At 39.5% G+C, this 25,449-nt stretch overlaps 1 long non-coding RNA gene across 1 annotated transcript in view; it reads left to right on the forward strand.

The window, feature by feature from the left end:
• The window catches only part of LOC143430118 (uncharacterized), a 304,969-nt gene that overhangs the window by 830 nt on the left and 278,690 nt on the right, over window positions 1-25,449 (forward strand). The window lies entirely within an intron of this gene.

Raw genomic sequence — 25,449 nt, forward strand, 5'->3', positions numbered from 1 at the left:
ATCGAGCGCGTTACCGGTCGGCTATGCTGCTCGATAATGGGGCCAACGCCAGGGGACGAGATCACGTGCCGAAGATTTTTCGCCCGCCTTGACTTATTCATCGCCACGATGACCTCACCCAGTCCTGCTCTCACCCGGAGATCAGAATGGAGGGCTATTTTACCTCCGGAATATTTAGAACCGGATGTGGCCATCACGATTTGGGCGGGGGGGGGGGGGGGGGGCGCGTTGCTCCCCTTCAGCGCACACCGGCGCTGCCCTGCTCTGTCCGCGGGTTCCGGTTGACCGATTTTCCGAATAAAACGCCAAGGGGACGCTCGCTAGAGCCGCTTCTGCTTTTACTTTTATGTTCCGGTGTGTGTGTATAATGTACATCTTTTCTGCAGCGGGCGCTGCTGAGGACATACGTGTGTGGTGTTTTAGTGTTTAGTAAGATCGTCTGCCGACGATTTTCGAGGCCCAACGTCGAACTAGGGTATCCATGGTCTACCTGCGACACCCTTTACGTCGCTCGGCAGGTAGCTGGGACCTTTTACGCTTTACTTAGGTTTTTGGGACTTGTATGTTTTTGTTTTTGTTTTTGTTTCGAGACTGCGGTTCTGTTCGGCAGAACTCACGCGCGGACCTTGTCGGTGACCGCGGTCTGGCATTTTTCTAGACAATCGCAGGAACTTCTTCTGGAAGTTGTAGACTAGCACATGGCAGGACTCACGCCGGGGATTTCCGGAGGAGATAGCGATGTCGACCCTGCCACGGTTTAAGCTACGCAAATCTCGTTATCTCCAGTAATCCGCGGTCCGGCCATGCACACGTCCGCGCCTCTGTGGGAAGCCGCGGTCCAGCCCATGTCTAGACGCTCGCAGGAGTCACCGGTAGAAGCTGCGATTCTGTTTGTGTCAGAGCACACGCAGCGGCCTCCTTACATAGATGTTTGTGTTCGTGTGTGAATGTGTGTGTTTTGTGTGCCTCGTCCCTGCTGTGTGCGCAGCAGAGGTTACACGTGGTTGATTCCTCGTTCCAATGGTATTTCGGAGCGAGTTATCAAGAGTCTTAAATAGAGCGAGCCATCCGTGGACGGAATTCGGAGTCTCGTATTCTAAATTGGGTATCCGCTGGTTGTCCGTCAAACATTAAGAAATATCTATCGAAAATACTTGAAAATATTCAGCCGGTCGATTGGGGCCCATGCGACGGTCAGCTGCGTGGTTTACCGCCTGGAAGATACGTATCATGGCCGCTTGGCTCGTTCGAGACCCCTTTACTTCGAAAACCTCAGCCAAGTACGAGCCAGGTCATATATGTGCATGTGCCTTGGAAAGCGACTAGGCCGGCCGGCGAGAGATCACCGCTAGTTTCCCGACATCTAATTTCGAACCGGGACGATTTGGCCGTCGAGAATATTTACTTCCATAATATTCGAAAATATTAACTCCGAAAATATTTGCTTCGTAATCGTCCACTACCGGTCCCATTATTTCGCAGGTCATAAAAATAGCCGCAGTTACCTGGGGTTTTCCCCAAGTGTCAGCGGCATGTTGCCTTCGAGGAAGTCTTTGGATAAGAATAAAATAAATATATTCTGGACTTTCGACCTCTAAATTTCTCTCTATTTCTAAATTCTCGATTTTCGAACATGGATCCTCCGATTTTTCGATGTTCTATCCATATCGCTCGAGGTCTCACTAGCCGCCCGGGTCTCGGAAGCCGGGGATATTTAATCAGAGCACTAAGTGCCCACTACTACACAAAATTTCACCACTACCCACCAGTCGGGAGTCCCATACGTTAACCTGGCCGATCGCTTCCCAGCTCGGAATGTGGGGTCGCCGTTCCCCAACGGCGTGCACAAACACCGCTCCGTGCTTATGTCCAGGGTGGCGGCCAAGATGGCGTCCAATGTGACCAATGCCCTGTCACCTTCGATTAAAATATTTTTAAAATGGACTTACCTTTGCTGCTTCTTGTCCGCTCTTCGTTCTTTTTACACCAAAATGAAGCTGACGTCGTTCCACGTATTTTGGTGTGTGGATGATGCCTGGATCATGGGGTGGTTCCGTGAGATGAGGCTGCGGGCCGTTGGCGTGGGTCCGTCGACGCGTGGGTACTGCCCGCTCCAGGTTTTCACATTCACTTTCACTTTTCTGTCCACATTTACACTGTACCACTGAAATTATTATCACTAGTTGTTCACAATCGCTATAGAAACATTTTGTAACACTCCGTTCTAATTTCCCGACAATATTTTTACCGGAAACACTACATTTTCACAGAGCGACGCGACGCGTGACCGTCTCCGACCGATCCAAGATGGCGACTCCCCGCATTGCATTATACTTATCTCTTTCTGCTCTTGTAAGGAATGTGAGTTCTACAAATTCATGTAACGGGATAGCGCTTCTAAGTGTAATGTTGTGCGTAGCGCCTGCCACCCATTCCACACATGAGTCTTCTCGCACTTCGAATAAGCCTCAAGGGGACCATCCAGATGGATCTAAGGGCTGGTGCCAGGTGCTTGAGGGCTGCCACCATCGAATTGGCACGGAGGGTGAAACGCCCAGCTGCACCACCGTCGGATGAAAACATTGCTGCGCTAAAGGCGCCGGTAGAGGTCTTGCAGGCGGAAAGTAAGCGCCTGCAAGGTAGACTCAATGCACTAGACAGACGATCTTCAGGTCCGCCAACAATAATGTTGTTGTCGCGACCTGGAGCTCGCGAGCCACACAAGGCTATCACCAGCCCCGCTCCTGAAGGAAGTGAGGACTCTGTCCCCAGGCAATGGTCTCTCGACACCCGAGTACGAGACAGGGTCCGCACTACTCAATTTGGGAGCGGACCTGATCAACACCAAAATGGAGAAGATCCTTCGAGAGATCCATCTGGCAAAGAAGAGGGACGACATGCCCTTGAAAGCCAAGCAGCCGAGCACTTCCCCATCATCTTCTGAAGTCAAAAGTGCCCCATCTGGGGCATCAAGACGGCTGGCGATGGCGCGCCAGGAAATGAAGTGCTTGGCTGCAGCGGCATGAGCCCCATCAACTGCCTCTAGTATTGCAACACGCGATATCGCATCTCATTTCAATGTTTCATGATAAGATATAAAATTCTTTGCGAAGTGTTATATACCTCGACTACACTTCAAAAGAATGAAAATGCCACACTTCCTTGTTAGTAAATAGCGTTTCCAGGTTTGTACGTATCGAAGCAATAGAGTTCTAATGCTTCTTAAAACGCGATATCGCATCTCATTTCTATATTTCATGATTTGATATAATATACATTGCGAAGTGTTATGTATTCCTCGTCTACACTTCAAAATAATGTAAATGCCACACATCCTTGCTAGGAAATAGCGTTTCCAGATGTCTACGTGTCGAAGCAATAGAGTTGTAATGCTTCTTAAAACGCGATATCGCATCTAATTTCTATGTTTCATGATAAGATATAATATTCATTGCGAAGTGTAATGAATACCTCGTCAACATTACAAAAGAACGTAAATCCCACACTTCCTTGCGGCGGAATGACATTTCTAGATGTCTACAGATCGATGCACTAGAGTTCTAATTCTTGATAAAACGCGATATCGCATCTCATTCCAATGTTTCATGATAAGATGTAATTCAATGCAACGCGTAAATTATATCACGTCATCACTTCAAAAGAATGTAAATTCCACACTTCCTTGCAACGGAATAGCGTGTCTAGATGTCTACATATCGAAGCAATAGTGTTCTAATGCATCCTGATTCGCGATATCGCATCTAATTTCTATGACTCATGATAAGATGTAATATTCATTGCAACGCGATATGTATACCTCGTATGAACTTCAAAGGAATGTAAATGCCACACTTCTTTGCTACGGAATGGCCCCTCTGGATAACTAGGTATCGAAGCAATAGTGCTCTATTGCTTCATAAAATGCGATATCGGATCTAATTTCTATGTTTCATGGTTAAATGTAATATTCAATGCAACGCGTCATGCATACCACGTCAACACTTCTAAATAAGATAAGTCCCACACATCCTTGCTAGAGAATAGCGTCTCTAGATGTCTACGTATCGAAGCAATACAGTCTTTCAAACACATCTTATCACGAAACATATAAATGAGATGCGATATCGCGTATTATGAAGCATTTGAACTCTGTTGCTACGATATGAAGATATCCAGAAACGTTATTCCGTTGCATGGAAGTGTGGGCTTTACATTCTGTTGTTGTGTAGACGAGATATACATAACGCGTTGCATTGGATATTACGCCTTATCGTGAGACATAGAAATGAGATGCGATATCACGTTTTAAGAAGTTTTAGAACTCTATTGCTTCGATACGTAGACATCTTGAAACGCTGTTCCGTCGCAAGGAAGTGTGGGATTTGCATTCATTTGACGCGTAGGCGAGATAAAAATCACAAGTTGCATTTAATAATACATATTGTCGTGAAGCATAGAAATGTGATGTAATGTCGCGTTTTATTTTATGAAGTAATAGAAATCTATTGCTTCCATGCGCAGACACCCAGAAACGCTCTTCCGTAGCAAGGATGTGCAGGATTTACATTCGTTTGTAATGTAGATGCAGATACAAAGAGCGCGTTGCATTGAGCATTACATCTTATTACGAAACATTGAAATGAAATGCGACATAGCCACAAATGAAGTATTAGAACTCTATTGCTTCGATATGTCGGTACCTAGAAACGCTATCCCGTAGCATGGAAGTGTGGGATTTACATTCTTTTGACGTGTAAGTATAGATATAAAAGCACGTTGCATCGAGCATTGCATCTTATCATGAAACATTGAAATGAAATGCGTCATCGCCACAAATGAAGTATTAGAGCTCTATTGCTTCGACAGGCTGACATCTGGAAACGTTATCCGGTAGCTAGTAAGTGTGAAATTTACATTCTTTTGAAGTGTAGTGTGACATCAGGCGTAGCGCCTGCCGCCCATGAATCTCTTTACCGCCTTCAGCATCAGTCCCTGCACGCTGGCAACCTGCTGCACACGCCTGCAGATTCAGCAACTAGCAGCGATCGCGCGCCCACAGGTGCACGCGCTCTTTCGCACCTACGAGCACATCTGTCTTGCTCGTGCTAATACGCGCCGCTGTCTCGCTCGCACCAATGGGCACCTCTGTCTTATTCGCGTCAATAAGTATCGCTGTCTCGCTTCTTCCAGCGAGCAGCTCTGTCTCGCTTCTTCCAACGAGCAGCTCTGTCTCGCTCACACCAAACAGCAGCTCTGTCCCACTTGCTCCTATACGCATGACCTTCTCGCTACCGCCACGAATATCCCCGCCTCCCTTGCATCGAGGTCTTTGTCCAGATGTATGAAGACGCAGCTCGTCACTGGAATTTAAAATGTTCCAGTTCGAGGAACCTACATTCCCAAGACCTATATATTATTTCTAGTGTTATATCTATGCACTTTTATTATATTGCCAGATTTAAGTACTCATGACACATATTGTAACACACTTCAACACACACGTAATTCTAAGTCCGTACGTATAAGATTAGATATTAAGGTGCACTTGCGCCAACGACATGCGCAGCTGGCGCCACCACGAGCCACGAGCTCCCACTCGCTGTACCACGCGGTCCCCACAACTAGAAACACAATCATTTTGCAAGGAAGTGTAGGTCTGACATTAATTTGAATTGTAGAGGCTGATAAACATAACGCGCTGCATTGAATATTACATCTTATTATGCTGGATTGAAATGAGGTGAGACATCGCGCCGAATGAAATACTAGAACTCTATTGCATCGAATCGTAGATATCTAGAAACGCTATGCCGTTGCAAGGATGGTTAGGATTCACATTGTTATAATCGTAGAAGCAGAAGAGCATAATCCCATCTACTTTCAAACGCTGAAATGAAATGCCCTATCGCGATCTATGATGCATAAGAAGTGTAATGCTTTGGCAAACAAACACTATGAAACGTGATCGCGTTGCATGAAACATTCGTAATCTGATTCTTCTGAAGAGCACTAGCAGACACACATATTGCTTTGCATAGGGCATTACTACTTACTTGCTTTGAAATGTTGGAGTGAAATGTGTCATGACGATACATAAAGCGATAGAACTCTATTTCTTCGATACTTACGAATCCTATGAATCCTACGGTTGCATGCAATGTGATGGTGTTTCATTGTGCCTGCGTGTCGATGCATGATAGTTCGAATGCTTCATGCAACGCGAGAGCTCATCTCATTTCAACGTTTGATGTTAAGTTATTTGTAATGTTCTATGCATTGCATTATACATATCTGCTTCTGCTCCTGAAAGGAATGTGAGTTTTACAAATTCATGCAACGGGATAGGGCTTCTAAGTGTATCGTCGAGCGTAGCGCCTGCCACCCATTCCACACATGAGCCTTCTCGCACTGGCATCATCAACCCCTGGACTCAGGCACTGACCGCTCTGTCACTCAAACCGACCAATATACATGGCTCGTTCACAGGAGGCATCACTGTTTCAATCTCACTGACGAGCACTACTGTCTCACTCCCACTAACGAGCATATCTGCTTCGATCGCGCTAAAGGCGAACACCCTTGTCTACCTCGTATCAGTGATTTCGTTCTGCTAAAAAGGGCAGTCGCATCCCTTTACCTCAATGGGGACTTTTCCAATTCAGGGAGCCGACTATACCAGAACCTGTATTCTACTTTTAAGCCTCTTACATACATACATATACTATATCCGGACTAATGTATTGCTGCATATAAAAATTTATAAATCCAAGTTACACACGTTAACAATGCAAGACACGAACAATACACACGTAATTGTAAGTTCATGCTATATTACTTCATTATACCATTTCAGAAGTTAAACACGAAAGACGCGCCGCTAGTCCCACCACGAAACGCGAGTCCCCACTCACTGAACCGCATGCTCCTCGCAACAATCTTTTAAACCCCACTCGTTGGGTTACATGCTTTCATGATTTTTCAAGTAAATACTTCAAATTGGTGCAAATATTAATACATATTTTGTATTTTAGTTAATTCTAAATACAATATGTCCTTAAGATTCTCCATTACATCTAAAATCCTATCTAATTTCATATCATTTCATGATGTTTTAATTAAATGTTTGAAATTGGTTTATATAATTACATTTATCATATATTTTAGTTACTTAAAAATAGATCATCCCCCCTAAATAAAAATAAATATCTATATATTATGTAAGTCGACCACTTATTTGCATCGCCCCAGTTCGCTTTCTTTCCATCGAGGCTTGCAAATCCCTCTTCGTTATTCTCGTAATTCGTACTTCAGAAGGTATGTAGTAATCTCCTATCAACATTATGTCTATATTTGATTTGCTTCGGTTCTAAAAGTATGTATAGTCTTCTTTCGGATTCATCGCGATTACATCGTTTCTTAGAGCCACTTTGATGATCTTTTCCTCTCTATGATTCTTCTTCTTACTACCCCAGATTACCGATTTTTCGTTTTGGTCACCTTCGATTATTATTCTGTTTGCTTTCTCTCCCTTTTCTATGTTAACCTCAATTTTGTTTATATATTCTTCTATTTATTTCCATTCCTGTTCGGCGAGAAATAGCAGCTTATAACTTTTGTTCCTTCGAGCATTGCATGAACGATTCCGGTCGAGGAGTACGAGGTGCCATATGTGCAATATTTTCGATTGAAGCCGGTTATCCATATCGCAACGCCACCGTTCTAGTCTTGCAATCAGTATTCTTACATTTTTTGCATGATTTCTTGTGCGATTCGGCATCTGTTCAGATCGATTTGTAGGACTTTCAAATCCATATTCGTTTCTCATTCTATTCTAACAAGGATTATCTGTATACCGGACAATGAAAGCTTCGGTATAGTATCTGGTGTACGGATTCTTTCTTTCTGTCTCGCTGCAGATGGTACATTTCGTTTCGTTCGTAATGCAACCGATTATCAATAAATTTGGGATCCGCATCTTCTGCAGATTCCCTTATTATCTTTGACTTCTTAGCAAGTTTCTGCCGATATGTTCCAGTTTATGACATTTAAAGCATTTCTATATTCTCGGTAGCACTTTGCAGGGACAAGGTGTTAATGCTATTCTGAGTCGTTTGACCTTCTCCAACTCCTTACTGTATTCCTGCCCAAATTCAACTAAAGCGACTCGGTTGCCTCTCCACGTCTGTTTAGCTATCTTAACCATTCTTTCCATTATTTTCAATGTTCGTTTTATATACTCCTTCATTTCTTCTCTAGTCACCTAACGGGTATATGTCCCTTAGTTGGAGCATTATACTGGCACTCGTATATGTTTCTTCGAATTCTCTTCCCTGAGTTCCTTTCGTCTCCTTTATTTTGTTCTCTATACCTGTTTTCTTGTTAAATTCCAGGATTATATCTTCCGCTCTCCATTTTCTTGCGTCATCTTTTCGTATTTCTGTCGTTTCTTCTACTTTTCCTCAGCCCGTTGTTTATCCTCTAATGCGTACTGCTTCTTTAATTGTTTCATTTTTCTCTGTGCCGTTCGCAACTAGTTCGATCAAGTGTTCGATCTCAGTTTTTTTTTTATATGCCTGATGTTTCCCATTAATGTTTTCTAATATGTTATTATCGTCGTCGTATCCTCGCTCATAATATTTATCATTTGAAAGTGAGGACGTTATTCTTATCGGCAGCTTTTCCATTACCCTGCTCTTTCTTTTTGGTTCCCTTACTTCGGCTCCTGATGCTTCTCCTTTCGTGTCTGTGCCTTCCGAGGCTTTCTTTTTCTACTTTATATATGCATTTCGTATACATTTCTATTTTCCCATCCTTTTGTGTCATCGACTGGGGTCTCTGAACCGCCTACCCAACCTTTAATCTTCTGCCAGGACCCAATGGAGCTGATTCCGAATCGCAAGCCAGCATTACCTTTCAGCAGCATATGCACAGCAGCCTCAGTCACTCTGTCGGTGAGGGCTGGGGGGGGGGGGGGGGCTGCAGACCCTTCACCATCCTACTGCCTGCCCTGATGCTGGCGAGGGACTCCCAGGACCACTTAAACCGCGACCAGCATCTACCTTATATTCTAACCGATTCGTAGTCATGCGTTTTCCATTAAGCTTGCTGGAATGAGTGATATTGATTCGTTAGTCTAAAGTATTGTTTTCGTTTTAAGTTTCTCGAACTTCTTATTTTCTCTCACGATATCGTCTATATCGTTGTCGGTACAGTATGGTATATAATCTGTTGTTTGATATTCGTAGGATTTCCTCTTAATAAATGCAATGTTTCCACAGATTTTCTTTTCATTTCTCTTTAGTTACGTTGTTGTTATTTTATGCTCTCTATCCTCCACATTTCCTCTCTGCACCATCCCAGAACCGGCGTTATACGGTTACATCATGATGGTGCCTCAGTCTCGCTAGCCCGAGATCGAGTGTACTCCCTTGCATCCGTTAATTTGTATATGTCACATATTGATGAATATTTCCACTTATCCTTTATATTTGTCGAATTACGTTTTAGTTAGATATATATTGGATACGCGTCGAAATATCTGATTTCCATACGATTTGTTAGTAAAGTTTTATTCTTTTCCGATTGTTCGTTTTCATTTAGCCGAAGGCGCTCCTGTATTCCATGTGGACCCGCTCCGATTGAACCCGCCGATTATTATATTATATTACGTGAATAAACGTTCAATCGGAGCGGATCTCTGCCACTACATAACTGTAGAAGGCTTACTGCATAGCCTCATCCCTGGGAAAGTTGCGAAAGTTGCTTCCGTCCCGAGATGGAAGTGTGGTTATATTAGATTTAGTTAAGTTGCGCTAGGTTATGTTAGGTTGGGTTATGTTTGGGTATGTTCGTAGGTTGCTTAGTTATGTTGGGTTAGATTTAAGAAAGCGTAGGTTTGATTTTTTTATGTTTATGAAAGGTAATGTTAGATTGTGTTAGGTTGGTTTAAATTAAGTTTAGTGGGTGTTATATTAAGTGAAGCCAAGTAAGAGATGGATTACCGACAGATGGCAATGCCATCCGTCGATAGGTCTTGAATTCCCGACTATTGGCAATACCAGCCGTTATTATATCATAAGTTATCGACCGCAGGCTTCACTTACTATTGGTTGCACCAGCTGTATGTGAAAGCATGCGCTATTGGTTGTAGGTAACACCAGTCGTCTATAATTTATGGATTATTGAGCACCAGCAGCACCAGCCGTCGGTCGATTGTGAGTAACCGACCGCCAGCAGCGCCATCCATCGGTAACTTATAAGTTATTCTTAATGGAAACACCCATCCGTAGGCATGTATTGACTCGTTTCGCCATCTCTTCAATCACTGCTGAAACAGAATTGCGAACAGCTTGAGCAGTTTTCACAGAGATCACTCCAGCGGACTGACAACAACGAATGCCACATATGAGTTTTCACAAAATCATTTGTCACACACCTCAGTGCTGAAAAGATTAACGATGCTAGCGCTATTACTTTAACCAGGCATAGAATCCATAGGTGTGAAAAATTATGATCTTATGAATAATATCAATTCTAGAGGAACATTTCTAGTGTTAATATAAAAGTTCTATTTTAGTTGTAGAAATAAAATTCACTAAGATGACACTATACTTATTTTCAGGTCCAAGGTATACTTACCATATTTAAGGAAAGGCACAAATCCTCATATAATAAATATCAGCCCACCACTAAGTATAAAAATTAAACGAATATGATTTCAAACTCGTGTCGATTATATAATATCCAAGTTTGGAATGTTAATGTGTGCTCTTGAAAGGGCCGATAAATATGAAAATGATGGTATTGCTGTGAATGCAGTCTTGTCAAAGACTGCAGTAAATTATTTATATTTCTAATTTCATTGTTAAAAAAAGTAATTCTCCCAATTTAAGATTGCCTTACGCACGCGTTGTTTCAGGTATACAGATGGCTGCGATGGAGAAGTTAGTTTGTTCAGAATCACAAACTTATAGTGGGAAGCTGGAAATAATGGTTGATGCAATGTACACTTTTATTTTGCGAAGTCAGTAAATCTGTTACGAATCAGTCTTTAATTGATGAAGCGATATCAAAAAACTGAAGGAATGTCTGATTTTACTCATTATGCGTGTAATCTAGATGTGAATAATTAAATAAAGGTTTACAATTAATATACGAATGTATAATTTATATTCTAGTAAACAAATCAATTTATTTTCCAGAATATAAATATTATTGATCAGATAAATTGATGCCTGATTCCTTCCTAGAGGAGAATTTGAAACAGATAGATTTGGATAATTATGTATGACAATTTAAAAGAACAAACAAATTGTACAGATAAACCAGAGGAAATGATCATGCAAATATTAGTTGTCATCTAAATTAATTTAAATAGCGAGTTCGTTAACAAAACTGTAAGCTCAAATATTATCTATTGTTCATTATGTTAAAAAAAATTTATTGGTCTTCATACATTACAGCATGTCCTAGATCAGTCTGATTTATTGCCCAAGCAACCATAATTCAGAAGTTAATTAATATCACATTTGAAAAAATTTACAGTATGTAAATTTCGTAAATTTCAAAGGTGACGAAGCTGGTACACGGTTCTTGGATCTTAAAAATGGTAAAAATGTGTGGCATGGAGAGGAGAACCTAGTCAACCACTAGGTACAACATTAACAATGGATTCTCAAAATTTTCTCGCAATGCTTTCTCATGAAAGAAATATATTTTTTGCGTTCAAATTAATTAGAAATAAAAAATAAGTTTGCTAGTAATATAATATTACATATATTTCGGAAAATTAATACTTGCATCGGCAAAGTTGTAATGGAAAAGTTGGAAATTAGCGATGATCTACGAAAAGCAATGAAATAAGAGAAATTAATGGTCAATTTGAAGTCGAAACTTACTTTGAAAAATTGAATATCGTCTTCTTAAAAAAAACCAACAGATTAACTAATTAAGGAAAAGTCATCTCTACCTATAAAAATTTTGTTACTTTTTGTAAAAGTTTAATATGATAATATAAAATATTTTAAATATTAAAAAAAAAGTAAAATATATTTTTATATATTTTTCTACTATATTTTGTAACGTTAAATGATAAAAATTAAACAAATCACGTTTGAAAATATTTAATTATGTATTTAATATTTTATTATATATATATTGATATATACTTTACTCATAGATACTTTACTCATATATACTTTACTCATACATTTATAATAAAATGAACATAGTTATTCATATTAAGTATTTTTTTTAAAACAATGAGCAAAGATATAGTATTTTGTTGTTATAGTTCTAGCTGCTTCACAAGATCCGAAAATGATAAAATAGACCAATGCCAGGAAAAAGTCTAATGTTTTATAATTATTTTATAGTTGAAAGATTATCAAGCTTTATGCCTGGATAGATGCTTATATATAAGTATAACTGCCAAAATGAAATGAGATCGCAAAGTGATATTTACACACCTGCGTACTGCAATCTTGACGTATTTAAATTTCTGATAAAAGCATATAAATGTTTATAATCTAATTATCAATTACAAATGGAATTCTACAATTTATCCATGTAATAGTCCTTTCTTATTGTACGCATTCGTACAAATTCGCGATTAAGTAGCTATGTGTCCACTTCAATTCCGAGTAATGCTCTAAAAAGCATTCAGGATAACGAATGACAAAATAGTGGCGACACCATACCAGCGCTATATTGTCACTTCCGAGGAGTGTCAGTTGATCCGTAACCATCTGTGACCGGATTCGTTAGTTAAAATGTGAGAACCTGTAGCCAGCACGTTCTAGACTAACATAACACGCCGTGTGAATCGCGCAGCGCCAGCACCATCGTGACACACGTGTCATCGCTCAGTTCATGAATCTTCTCAGCAATGACGTTGGGTCACATTTGGTAATGGGGAACCTGTGCTTTCATACAAATTAAAACCGTTAGATGTCATTAGATGTTCAACATACGAGTATTGACAGATATTTTGATAGTTGTTTTCCAATATTTATAGTTATTGAGGGAGTCATATATATTTCTCTCAACCCGTCATAAACTAAAAATATTATTTGTAAGAACAGTATTACTTACAAAATACAAATTCATGCTGTTGCGTCTCTAACTTCGCCTTGTGTAATTTCTTAAATGACATGCTGTCGTCGTATTTAATATAATCCTCAACTGCATAAATTTGTAACGATGAATTGTGGAAAATATATATAAAGTAAATGTATATATTTTTATGATAAAGTAATTAGCGACTTTATGGAAGAAATCGCCATATCGAGCTAGTTTATAGAAAATAATAAAATCGAGTTCTTACATTTCTGTTTCGTGCCGGTGTATCTATTTTGGAATCAAAATAAGTAAATTGCTTGGTTTAGTCATTTTTCATATTTGCTTATAATTTTTGTGCAATCAGTTTTCCCATTAGTAAATGTCAGCCTACGCTACTATCACGCATGTAGCTACGGTAAGCTGATAGTGTCATTGCCACGACCGTGTATCCCGTGTGCTATATCGCGGTGCATTAATAGTGCCGTGATACGCGTGTCGCCACAGCACTGAGAATATGCCGTTGCGAGAACTGAGTAAGGGCATTGTCTTTGCACAGTTCTGCCACGGAATTCGTTCCATCTGTTGTCCTTGGCGTGCCAATCGCTGGTTGTTTGGGATATTGTAGTGCATGAGGCAGACTTGTTTCTTATCATCGTCAAGGAGATGGATTTTCACTCCTCCCTTTTTGAATTTTGTTAATTATTGTTTGGAATTTTTGCCGTTTCTGTATCTCTATGACCGCATTGTGGATTCAACTTATATGTGATCTTTTTGGTCTTCATGTTTTGTTATATGTAACATTATATATGTAATGCACTTTTGTTATGTAATGCTCAAATTTGTAGTCCTCAGATTCTTTTACTCTTTGGTAAAGCAATTTATTCTATTAACATATATTTATTAGGCATAGATGTAAGTAATTAGGCCATGCTATTAAAACGGTATTAAATGTGTTGTTGCAATTATATATTTAATGTCTAAAGGTGTAGATGGAATTAGTGTCCCGAGTTATATGATCCAATCGACATATCGGGTAAGGTTATGAAATATGAAAACATTTTCCTATTCCACAACCCCTTTCCATGTTAAAGGAATGATTAGTTCTGCAAGACGAGAAGCCTGAATTAGTAAGATCTCTACGAACATAAGTAATTTGTAAGTAATACATTTTTTCTGTTTGAAATATTTGCCTTTGCATAGCATAGAATGCATTGATATAAATTCCTGGTTTATTTTATAATTTCGATCCAATTCTATTATAGCTTTTGAGCGGGAATAATATTGATTATACCTGATTTTTACAATAATTGTTTATTAAACAGATTTTATGGACGTAGAAGCATCATTTGAGGGATGTATCGATCTACTTTGCAGTTCTATCAGTTTCTTTTTCTGCTCGCTACTTTCTATTCTCAGTTCCATATACTTATCCTTTATCACCATCATATATGTTGCATAAGATTATAATAACTTTTTTGGCTTTAAATTTTGCGGATATTTCAATTAAATTTACTTTGATTAAAAAAACGGAGATGGAAAAAGAGTGATACGTACCATTTCTTGGAAACGTTGTATCGTAATTTGCATCTGACTGTTTTGAAGGGCACGCACTTTACTTAACATTTCCAGTGATTCGGTCAGCGGAGCAAAAAAATATTCTACTTTCGATATTGTCGGCTCTTGTAATTCTAAGGCAAGTACATTCATCTGCCGATATCATGAACACTGTTTTTTGGCTAAATTACAGAAAACAAAATATATTATAAGGAATATATTGTGACGTGGTGAGGTCACAAGGCTCGCCACCCCCCCCCCCCCTCTGCTTCACTTAGCTTAGTTCGCGGATCACCACCCATGCGAGAAGCGTGACGCGGACCATCGCGATAGCTGTATTTGCGAGAAGCGTGAGGTACGCGATGGTAGAACCTTTACCCCTTCCCCATTTTTCTCCTCTCTCTCTCTCTCTATCTCTCTCTCTCTCTCTCTCTCTCTCTCTCTCTCTATCTATCTATCTTAAGGATTAGACTGGCGAGCTGATGGAAGAAACGACCCAGAAGACGCCCCTTCATCGGATAAGCAGATCGCTGGGTCGCGGAAGGGCTGTGCGCCAAGGTAGTGGGACGGGCTCAACGGTGGAAGAGTCGGAAAGCGAGTAAGAGAAGAAGATCCTAAAATCCAAGGAATATTATCCAAGTCCCTGCGAAGATATGATCGCTGCTATCGTCCATGGAGACACATAGGATGGTTTACGGCTGTGAGAAGAACCTCCCCCCTCCCCCCCCCCCTGAACACACTAAAAGAGAAGTTTAAGATTACAGCGGACCTGCAGGTGAGCCGTGGAAATCGCGGCGCGCGATATGCGCCGCAGTTCAAATGATCAGGAGGACCCCCCCCCCCCCCCCCCCAGAAACACCCGTGGGGCGAGAAGAGAAGATCCCTGAAATCCACCGATCGATGCCCCGAACAATACCGAAGCGTATAGTCTACCCCACCAAGGAGCCCTACGGAGGATCTAGGAGATCCGAGGACCACTAGTGGATTCATTGAGCGAGCGAGTTAGCAAGCGGCGAGCCGGATTTGATAAGCGAGCAGTTTTGAGAACGAGAGAAAGTAAAGGAGAGAGAGAGAGAGAGAGAGAGAGAGAGAGAGAGAGAGAGAGAATCAGAATTCAGGAGCCTGAAAAAGAGAGCGTGAGTCCTTATATGCTAAAGCATTTGCAAATGCTATCCCATTTTTCCTGCCGCATTTCTGATATTGTGTATTGTAGTCGAGATAATATAAAAAGAAGCCGTGATTTCAGTATCCCGCTACCCGAATTTGCGCATTCGGTTAGACGTAGCCGAAAGAAGGAGCATTTCGAAGTTTCGAGGATTGTTCTGCCCCGGGTTTCATCGGGTTGCGTAGTCCATTAGTTTTTGCTACTTCCTGAGTAGCTGGTGCCCAAAAAGTCCTAGCCTCGCAGCTTCGAAATACCCCCTGGTTAGGCAATTATCTTGTTCTTTTACTTTGCGTTGGCGAATCCGCGGAAAGTGTAAGCACGCCGATATTTTGTACATCTACATAACACCGGATTAAAACTGGTATATACCCTTTATTACTGGTATAATTACCTCTTCTTGCGAATTGTAACGGGAACACCGTCACAATATTAAATATCGTAACATTAATTTTAACTCTGTTCATCATTGCTGATATAAAATTGCACAGTACAGAGGGCCCATCCGTTGATGAAAATAGTTTCTTTGTAAGTGTAGGTATGTTGGACATTTGATGGTTACCTTCATTTTTTAAAATGAATTGGTATGTTCATTCTTCCGTAATACGATAGAGCATTTTAAATGCATTTTCACTGTGAATAAACACTGTTCGAAGGGCATTTTAATAGTTTGCAGGATAAGTGAAACATGATAAGATTAGTATTGACAAATCGGTTTGATTACAAAACGTTTGGTTAGACTGTTCTTTGTGTCGTCCGTTTCAAAGTAAGTTCTCAGATTCTCAGTTCTACGTTTAAAGCTGTGTGTTCCATATATCTATTTAAAGTGATGGTCTCTATCAGTTGTGACGCAAACCTATCTACAGTATGTCAGGGAAGCTCGAAGGGATTAATTACCCAAATGCTTTAAGATGTAAAATGTACTTTAATCTAAAGCGATCTATCGTTACAAGGTATCCACTAACGTACAACTTTTAACGGGCTCGCGAACGCAAAAATAATCACCGAAACGGGGGGTATTTCGAAACTGCGAGTCCTTGTTTCTAGGGCGTCAGCTGCACAGAAAGCTGCAAAAAAATAGTCTACATGACCCCAGGAAATCCGGGGCGGAACAACCCTCGAAACTTCGAAATGCTCCTCCTCTCGACTACGCCCAGCCGAGTATACACACTCGGGTCGTGGGATACTGAAGTGACGGCTTCTTTATTTATCGCCTCTACGTGGGTTTATCTAACACGAGCTATGGGAAACTACGTAACACGTCGCGAATGACCGGGGATCGCCACCCGTTTCACGATATAAGATACAATACACAATATGCGATACAAGAAATGCGGCATGAATATGGGACGCTATAGCGAATTAGCTCTCGCCATCGCGTTGCATGGATAAGTAGAATCCACATTCTTTTGAAATGCAGAATCACATAGGCATAATGGTACGCATAGAAGAATACAGCATACATACTACGGAACGCTGAAATTGGTTGCGCCATCGCATTGCATGCAGCATTAGAACTCTATTGCATTGACAAGCGGACCCATTAAAGGGCAATCCTATTGCATGGAATTGTGAACTTCACATTCTAATGAAGTATAATATCAGATAAGCATAGTGCCATGCATAGAGGATACCATCTTACATACTTTCAGACGCTGAAATGAGATATGCCATTGCATTGCATGCAAGACTAGAAATCAACTGCTTCGACGAGCAGACACTATAAAGCGCCATCTAGTTACATAGAATTGTAGAATTCACATTCTTTCAAATCGTAGAAGTAGACAGGCATAACTCCATGCATAGAAGTATACAACTTACTTACACTGGAACACTGGAGTGAGATGAGCCATCGCATTGCATCGAGCACTATAACACCATTGCTTTGATACGTAGAACCATTGTAGTCCAACCCTGTTGCATGGAACTGTAGAATTCACATACTTTTGAAGTGTAGAAGCAAATAAGTATAGCGCGTTGCATTGAATATTACATCTTATCGTGTGGCATTGAAATCAGATACGGCATCACGTTGAATGAAGCATTAGAACCCTATTGCACCGATATGTGGACACCTTGAAACGGTATCCCGTAGCAAGGAAGTTTGGAGTTTACATTCTTTTGAAGTGTTGACGAGATATACATCACGCGTCGCATTGATACTACATCTTATCATGAGATATAGAAATGAGATGCAATGTGGCGTTGTATGAACCATTAGAACTCCATTGCTTCTACCTCCATCGCAACTACCTACTGACGAAGTGTGGGATTTACGTTCTTTCGAAGTCTTGACGAGATTTACATAACCCGTTGCAGTGATATTACATCTTATCATGAGACATAGAAATGAGATGCGGTATCGCGTATTGTGAAGCATTTGAATTCTACTGCTTCAATCCGTATACATTAAGAAACGCTATTCCGTAGCAACGAAGTGTGGCATATTCATTCTTTTGAAGTGTTGACGAGATGTACATAACGCGTTACATTGAATATTACACTTTATCATGAGACATTTTTAAATGAGATGCGATATCGCGTTTTATGAGGAATTAGAACTCTATTGCTTCAATATCTAGGAATTTAGAAACGCTATTCCGTAGCAAGCAAGTGTGGCATCTACTCTCTTTTGAAGTGTAGAACGGATATACATAACGCTATTACGTCGCAAGGAAGTGTGGGATTTACAAACTTTTGAAGTGTTGACGAGATATACGCATCACGTTGCATTGACATTACATCTTATCATGAGGCATAGGATGGAGATACTATATCGCGCTTTATAAAGAGTTAGAACTGTATTGCTTCGATACATACACATCTAAATCCGCAGTTCCGTAGCAAGCAAGGGCGACATTTACATTATTTTTAGGTGTAAACGAGATATACATAACGCGTTGCACTGAATGTTACATGTTATCGTGACACATAGGAATGTGATGCGATATCTCATTTCTATGTCTCGTCAAAACTTCAAGAGAATGCAGATCCCACACATCCTTGCAACGGCATTGCGTTTCTAGATGTCTACGTTTCGAAGCAATAGAGATATAAAGCTTCATAAAACGCGATATCGCATCTCATTTTTATGTTTCATGATAAGATATAATATTCATTGTGATGTGTCGTGTATACCTCGCATACACTACAAATGAATGTAAATGCGACACTTCCTTGCTAAGAAATAGCGATGGCAGATGTCTACGTATCGAAGCAATAGAGTTCTAATGCTTCTTAAAACGAGATATCGCTCCTCATTTCTATGTTTCATGATAAGATATAATATTCATTGTGGAGTGTTATGTATACCTCGTATTCACTTCAAAGGAATGTAAATGCGACACTTCCTTGCAAGGAAATAGCGTCTGCAGATGTCTATGTATCCTAGCAATAGAGTTCTAATGCTTCTTAAAACGCGATATCGCATCTCATTTCTATGTCTCACTTCGCAATGAACATTATATCTTATCATGAAACATAGAACTGAAATGTGATATCGCGTTAAAAGAAGCATTATAACTGTATTGCTTCGATACGTAGACTTCTGGAAACGCATTTCCTAGCAAGAACGTGTGGCATTTACATTCTTTAGAAGTGCATACGAGGTATACATAAGACTTCGCAAAAAATATTATGTCGTATCACGAAACATAGAAATGAGATGCGATATCGCGCATTGAGAAGCACTAGAACTCTATTCCTTCGACAGGTGGATGTCTGGAAACGCTATTTCCTAGCAAGGATGTGTGGCATTTATATTCTTTTCATGTGTAGACAAGATATACAAAACCCTTCGCTTTGAATATTATATCTTATCATGAAACACAGGAATGAGATGCGATATTGCGTTTTAAGATGCATTAGAATTCTATTCCTTCGATACGTAGACATATGGAAACGCATCTCCTAGCAAGGAAGTGTGGCAATTACATTCTTTTGAAAGGAATAAGAGGTACACATGACACTTCGCAATGAAAATTATATCTCATCATAAAACATAGAATTTAGATGCGATATCTCATTAGAAGAAGCATTAGAACTCTATTGCTTCGATACGTAGACATTTGCCACCGCTATTTCCTATCAAGGAAGTGTCGCATTTACATTCTTTTGTAGTGAATACGAGGTATACATGACACTTCGCAATGAATATAATATCTTATCATGAAACATAGAAAGGAGATGCGACATCTCGTCTTAAAATGCACCAGAAATCTATTGTTTTGATACGTAGACATCTGGAAACGCTATTTCATAGCAAGGAAGAGTCGCATTTACATTCTTTTCATTTGAATACGAGGTATACATGACACTTCGCAATGAATATTATATCTTATCATGAAACATAGAAATGAGATGCGGTATCGCGTTGCAAAAAGCATTAGAACTCTATTGCTCCGGAACATAGGCGTCTGGAAACGTTATTTCCTAGAAACGAAGTGTCGCATTTACATTCATTTGAAGTGTATGCGAGGTATACATGCCACTTCGCAATGAATATTATATCTTATCATGAAACATAGAATTGAGATGCGATATTGCGTTTTGATAAGCATTAGATCTGCAATGCTACGATAGGCAGACATCTGCAAGCTCTATTTCCTAGCAAGGAAGTGCCGCATTTACATTCATTTGAATTGTACGCGAGGTATACATGACACATCGCAATGAATATTATATCTTATCGTGAAACATAGAAATGAGATGCGGTGTCTCGTTTTAAGAAGCATTGGAACTCCATTGCTTCGATACGTAGACATCTGCAATGGCTATTTCCTGGCAAGGATGTGTCGCATTTACATTCATTTAAAGTGTATGCAAGGTATACATGACACTTAGCAATGTATATTATATCTTATCATGAAACATAGAAATGAGATGCGATAACTCGTTTTAAGAAGCATTAGAACACTATTGCTTCGATACGTAGATATCTGCAAACGCTATTTCCTAGCAAGGAAGTGTCGCATTTACATTCATTTGAAGTGTATGCGAGGTACAAGTGACACATCGCAATGAATATTATATCTTATCATGTAACACAGTAATGAGGTGCGCTATCGCGTTTTAAGAAACATTAGAACTCTATTGCTACGATACGTAGACATCTGCAAACCCTATTTCCTAGCAAGGAAGTGTCGCACTTACATTCTTTAGGAGTGAATACGAGGTATACATGACACTTCGCAATGAATAATATACCTTATCACGAAACATAGAAATGAAATGCGACATCTCGTTTTAAGAAGCATTAGAACACTATTGCTACATTACGTAGACATCTGCAAACGCTATTTCCTAGCAAGGAAGTGTCGCATTTACATTCTTCAGGAGCGAGTACGAGGTATACATGACACTTCGCAATGAATATTATATCTTATCTTGAAACATACAAATGAGATGCGATATCGCGTCTTAAGAAGTATTAGTACTCTATTGTTAGGATACGTAGACATCTGCAAACCCTATTTCTTAGCAAGGAAGTGGCGCATTTACATTATTTTGAAGCGAATAGGAAGTATACATGACACTTCGCAATGAATATTATATCTTATCATGAAACAAAAAAATGAGATGCGATATCACGTTTTAAGAACCATTAGAACTCTATTGCTACGATATGCAGATATCTGCAAACACTATTTCGTAGCTAGGAAGTGGCGCATTTACATTCTTTTATAGTGAATACGATGTATACATGACACTTCGTAATGAATATTGTATCTTATCATGAAACATAGAAGCGAGATGCAAAATTTCGTTTTAAGAGGCATCTGAACTCCATTGCTTCGATACGTAGACATCTGCAAACGCTATTTCCTAGCAAGGAAGTGTCGCATTTACATTCTTCAGGAGTGAATACGAGGTATGCATGAAACTTCGCAATGAATATTATATCTTATCTTGAAACATACAAATGAGATGCGATATCGCGTCTTAAGAAGTATTAGTACTCTATTGTTAGGATACGTAGACATCTGCAAACCCTATTTCTTAGCAAGGAAGTGGCGCATTTACATTATTTTGAAGCGAATAGGAAGTATACATGACACTTCGCAATGAATATTATATCTTATCATGAAACATAGAAATGAGATGCGATATCGCGTTTTAAGAACCATTAGAACTCTATTGCTACGATACGTAGACATCTGCAAGCACTATTTCCTAGCAAGGAAGTGGCGCATTGACATTATTTTGAAACGAATACGAGGTGTACATGACACTTCGCAATGAATATTGTATCTTGTCATGAAACATAGAAGCGAGATGCAACATTTCGTTTTAAGAAGCATTTGAACTCCATTGCTTCGATACGTAGACATCTGCAAACGCTATTTCCTAGCAAGGAAGTGTCGCATTTACATTCTTCAGGAGTGAATACGAGGTATGCATGAAACTTCGCAATGAATATTATATCTTATCTTGAAACATACAAATGAGATGCGATATCGCGTCTTAAGAAGCATTAGTACTCTATTGTTAGGATACGTAGACATCTGCAAACCCTATTTCTTAGCAAGGAAGTGGCGCATTTACATTATTTTGAAGCGAATAGGAAGTATACATGACACTTCGCAATGAATATTATATCTTATCATGAAACAGAAATGAGATGCGATATGGCGATTTATGAAGCACTAGATGTCTATTGCTTCGATACGTAGGCATCTGCAAACGCTACTTCCTAGCAAGGAAGTGTCGCATTTACATTCTTTTGAAGTGAATACGAGGTATACATAACACTCCACAATGAATATTATATACTATCATGAAACATAGTAATGAGTAGCGATATCGCGTCTTGAGAAGCATTAGAACTCTAATGCTACGATACGTAGACATTTGCAAACACTATTTCCCGGCAAGGTAGTCTCGCGTATACATTCTTTTGTAGTGAATACGAGGAATACATGACACTTCGCAATGAATATTATATCTTATCATAAAACATAGAAGTGAGATGCGACATCTCATTTCAAGAAGCACCAGAAATCTATCGTTTTGATACGTAGGCATCAGGATACTCTATTTCCTAGCATGAAAGTGTCGCACTTACATTCTTTTGTAGTGAATACGAGGTATACATGACACTTCGCAACGAATATTATATCTCATCTTGAAACATAGAAATGAGATGCGATATCGCTTTCTAGGAAGCATTAGAACTCTATTGCTACGATACGTAGACATCTGCAAACGCTATTTCCTAGCAAGGAAGTGTCGCATTTACATTATTTTGAAGCGAATAGGAAGTATACATGACACTTCGCAATGAATATTATATCTTATCTTGAAACATAGAAATGAGATGCGATATCGCATTTTAAGAAGCATTAGAACTCTATTGCTACGATACGTAGACATCTGCAAACGCTATTTCCTAGCAAGGAAGTGTCGCACTTACATTCTTTAGGAGTGAATACGAGGTATACATGACACTTGGCAATGAATATTATACCTTATCACGAAACATAGAAATGAAATGCGACATCTCGTTTTAAGAAGCATTAGAACACTATTGCCACATTACGTAGACATCTGCAAACGCTATTTCCTAGCAAGGAAGTGTCGCATTTACATTCTTCAGGAGCGAATACGATGTATACATGACACTTCGCAATGAATATTATATCTTATCTTGAAACATACATATGAGATGCGATATCGCGTCCTAAGAAGCATTAGTGCTCTATTGGTAGGATACGTAGACATCTGCAAACCCTATTTCCTAGCAAGGAAGTGGCGCATTTACATTATTTTGAAGCGAATAGGAAGTATACATGACACTTCGAAATGAATATTATATCTTATCATGAAACATAGAAATGAGATGCGATATCGCGTTTTAAGAACCATTAGAACTCTATTGCTACAATATGCAGATATCTGCAAACACTATTTCCTAGCTAGGAAGTGGCGCATTTACATTCTTTTATAGTGAATACGATGTATACATGACACCTCGCAATGAATATTGTATCTTATCATGAAACATAGAAGGGAGATGCAACATTTCGTTTTAAGAAGCATTTGAACTCCATTGCTTCGATACGTAGACATCTGCAAACGCTATTTCCTAGCAAGGAAGTGTCGCATTTACATTCTTCAGGAGTGAATACGAGGTATGCATGAAACTTCGCAATGAATATTATATCTTATCTTGAAACATACAAATGAGATGCGATATCGCGTCTTAAGAAGCATTAGTACTCTATTGTTAGGATACGTAGACATCTGCAAACCCTATTTCTTAGCAAGGAAGTGGCGCATTTACATTATTTTGAAGCGAATAGGAAGTATACATGACACTTCGCAATGAATACTATATCTTATCATGAAACATAGAAATGAGATGCGATATCGCGTTTTAAGAACCATTAGAACTCTATTGCTACGATACGTAGACATCTGCAAACACTATTTCCTAGCAAAGAAGTGTCGCATTTACATTCATTTGAAGTTTAGGCGAGGTATACATGACACTTCGCATTGAATATTATATCTTATCTTGAAACATAGAAATGAGATGCAATATCGCTTTTTAGGATGCATTAGAACTCTATTGCTTCGATACGTAGACATCTGCAAACGCTACTTCCTAGCAAGGAAGTGTCGCATTTACATTCTTCTGAAAGGAATACGAGGTATGCATGACACTTCGCAATGAATATTATACCTTATCAGGAAACGTAGATATGAAATGCGATATGACGATTTAAGGAGCATTAGAACTCTATTGCTTCGATACGAAGACATCTGCGAACGCTATTTCCTAGCAAGGAAGTGTCGCATTTACATTCTTTTGATGTGAATACGAGGTATAATTAACACTGTACAATGAGTATTATATCTTATCATGAAACATAGAAATGAGATGCGATATGGCGATTTATGAAGCACTAGATGTCTATTGCTTCGATACGCAGACATCTGAAAACGCTATTCCCTAGCAAGGAAGTGTTGCATTTACATTCTTTTGAAGTGAATACGAGGTATACATAACACTCCACAATGAATATTATATATTATCCTGAATCATAGTATTGAGCAGCGATATCGCGTTTTAAGAAGCATTAGAACTCTAATGCTACGATACGTAGACATCTGCAACCGCTATTTCCCGGAAAGGAAGTGTCGCGTTTACATTCTTTTGAAGTGAATGCGAGGTATACATAACTCTCCACAGTGAATATTATATCTTATCATGAAACGTAGATGTGAGATGCGATATGACGATTTAAGAAGCATTAGAAAACTATTGCTACGATACGTAGACATCTGCAACCGCTATTTCCCGGAAAGGAAGTGTCGCGTTTACATTCCTTTGAAGTGAATGCGAGGTATACATAACTCTCCACAGTGAATATTATATCTTATCATAAAACGTAGATGTGAGATGCGATATGACGATTTAAGAAGCATTAGAAAACTATTGCTTCGATACGTAGACATCTGCAAACGCTATTTCCAAGCAAGGAAGTGTCGCATTTACATTCTTTTGAAGTGAATACGAGGTATACATCACACTGCACATTGAATATTAAATCGTATCATGAAACACAGAAATGAGATGCGATATCGCGTTTTAAGAAGCATTACAACTCTATTGCTTCGATACGTTGTGACGGGTTTTCCCGTTACAATCCGCACGAAAGGGGTATATAGAA

This window comes from Xylocopa sonorina, chromosome 13, assembly GCF_050948175.1.
Source record: "Xylocopa sonorina isolate GNS202 chromosome 13, iyXylSono1_principal, whole genome shotgun sequence".
NCBI classification, from domain to species: domain Eukaryota; kingdom Metazoa; phylum Arthropoda; class Insecta; order Hymenoptera; family Apidae; genus Xylocopa; species Xylocopa sonorina.